This window comes from Brassica napus, unplaced genomic scaffold (assembly GCF_020379485.1).
Source record: "Brassica napus cultivar Da-Ae unplaced genomic scaffold, Da-Ae ScsIHWf_1551;HRSCAF=2154, whole genome shotgun sequence".
Lineage (NCBI taxonomy): Eukaryota > Viridiplantae > Streptophyta > Magnoliopsida > Brassicales > Brassicaceae > Brassica > Brassica napus.
This window is the reverse complement of record NW_026014967.1, coordinates 48,533-51,104: the sequence shown is the minus strand read 5'-3', so window position 1 is coordinate 51,104 and position 2,572 is coordinate 48,533. Positions and strand designations below refer to the sequence as shown.

At 37.6% G+C, this 2,572-nt stretch overlaps 1 long non-coding RNA gene across 1 annotated transcript; it reads left to right on the top strand.

Annotated features, from left to right (window-relative positions):
* Positions 1-771: 771 nt before the first annotated feature.
* Positions 772-2,242, top strand: LOC125597839. Its single transcript, XR_007331990.1, has 3 exons — positions 772-1,569; positions 1,660-1,959; positions 2,045-2,242. It is a non-coding gene; the product is annotated as an uncharacterized LOC125597839 (long non-coding RNA).
* The last annotated feature ends 330 nt before the right edge of the window (positions 2,243-2,572 follow it).

Genomic DNA, 2,572 nt, shown 5'->3' with positions numbered 1-2,572 from the left:
GCAACAATCCTCGAGCAGTGCCATAGGTGATCTTCATGTTGATGGAAGCGAAATCGATCTTGTTGTTGATTTTACTGGTGTAGGTGACAACGAAGTATTCTCAGATTCGGAGTCGGAGAAAGAGAATTCAACGAAGACTCGGTTTCTTCAGAATATTCATCTAATTCGGATTAATTAAAACTTTTATAAGTTAGAAAGATATATATATTTTGTAATGTTTAAGAGAAAATATTTTTTAGTAAGTCTGAGTACTTTTTAGAAATGTTTTTCATATGTTTTATTTTATTTTAATGAATGTTTCAAAGCGGATTTTTTTTTAAAAACAAAATCTTCAATATTTTTTAAAAACTTTTATAAGTTAGAAAGATATTATATATTTTGTAATATTTAAGAGAAAATATTTTTAGTAAGTTTGAGTACTTTTAAATAAAATATTTTTCATATGCTTTATTTTATTTTAATGAATGATTCAAAGCGGATTTTTTTTTTTTTAAAAATATTCAATTTCCGACGGATTTCTGACTGGCTTCGGTCGAAATGTTCTGACCAATTTCCAACCATTATGGCTGTCGGAAAGCGTTATATATAAATCCAGAAACGCATTAACCCTAATCCGTATCCTCCCCCTCTCGACGAAATCGCCTCCTTGATTCATCCCCGTCGATCTCCCCCTCCATTCTGCGTCGCTCTCCCCCGCCGTTCTCCGTCGCTCTCCCCCGCCGTTCTCCGTCGCTCTCCCCCGCCGTTCTCCGTCGATCTCGCCGTCCCTTCATTCCCATCTCTCTCCCTCTCTCTCTCTCGAAAATCTCAGCTGAAAGATGTAAGTTTTATGAGTTTCGTTTGTTTAGTTTAGGTTTTAGGGCAAATGATTTCTCGTTATGATGTTGATAGCTTCTTGTCCTGCTTCGTCTGAATGCTTGATTATCGGTTTTGATTATGGAAAAAATTCCCGTCTATGATTTTGATAGATTCTTGGTCTGCTTCGTGTGAATGAATCATCGGTTTTGATTTTGTCAAATGATTTTTTGTGTATGATGTTGATAGCTTCTTATAGGTTGTGGGAATTAAAACTCTAAAAGTACATAGATTTTGATCGGTTATGTTGTTAACTCTCTGTCAAAAACATTTCATTTCTTGTTCTAAGTGTTAATTTGTTTTTTAACTCGAGGTCTTATGCGGATTTTCTCGCCGGTTCTTTTCCATCTTCCTCATCTGCTGGTCTGGGTTCCCCGGCTGCACAAGGAACAAGTGTCCCTCAGCCACAGCCAGCATCAATCATCGAGGATAGGTTACTGAACGAGTTGTTGGTGGCACCAGGACGAGAGTTGCTTCCTAAGCTGAGCCCAAATGGAGAACCAAATACTAGCTGGTAAATTTTTAACTCTTAATCTAATCATTTCTATTTTGCTATGTGCTTATGTATTCATTGTTTATAGGTTTAGGCGAAGAAATCGCAATGCAATTTGCAAGTCGATTTTGAAATGATTTCACAGTCTCCTTGAGTTGCCTTATCCGACGTATGCACATGTTCCATTAGAAATTCAGAAGATGTGGCTCCGTTCATTTGCGGTAATGTCTTTTTGTAATGTAAATGTCCGCTTGGTTACATATTAATTTCGACTTATGCATATGTTTGTTGTGTTTGCATGTTCATTGCAGCAAGATTGGAACTGGGACCCTGCTTTCACCAATGATGTGCGGACAGCCTTTAATTTGCAGGCTAGAAAGCAGTACACGAGCAACGTGACTGAGTGGAAGAAAAAGTGGAGGCTGAAGAAGGATAAACCCATATGTCTGAATCAAGATGTGTGGGACGGGTTTAAAGCCTATTGGCAGCTCGATGCTACTGCACATATTGCAGCTACCAATTCTGTTAATTGAAGAAGCAAGCGTGGTGGAAAAGGTGAAGCAGTACACAATGGTGGTGCTAAGACACGAGAGGAACGTGAGATAGAAATGGTAAGAGGTATTTTTTTTCAACTTTATTAATTTCATCATATACATTGAACTGATACTCTTATATCATTTGTGTGTTTATTGGAAGACTGCTGAAAGGGGTGGTGTGCCACCAGATTGGTTAGAATTGATGAGGGATATGCACACCAATAAACAAACCGGTGAGGTGCAAGATCCTGTTGCGAGAGAGCTGTTGGCAACTCTGAGTAAGCTGAAGGAGGACAAAGAAGCACAACTTCAGCAGTCTCATCAGTTGTCTGCGAATGATGGATCTACAGCTTCTAACATGATGTCCCGCGAAGAGATCAACCAACTGGTTCTCGAGGTATGTCTACTTTATGTGGTCATTGTTTTTTTTTTTTCTCCAGCCTATAACTTAGAATTTTAGGATTCGTTCTCAAGCTCCTAATATAGGTTTGGTTTCACTTCAGTAGAACTGTCAGTTTGAATTCAGTTAAAGGTTGTGTGACTTTTATATATAGCAAAACAGAAACCGAGTCAGTTTATTTTCTTCTTCAGTTAGATGTTGGATCAGTTACTTCAAATCCAGCTGCTTGAATATTAACATGTTATATTTATAGTTCTTATAAAATTTTAAAATCTTTCTACTCTTCTT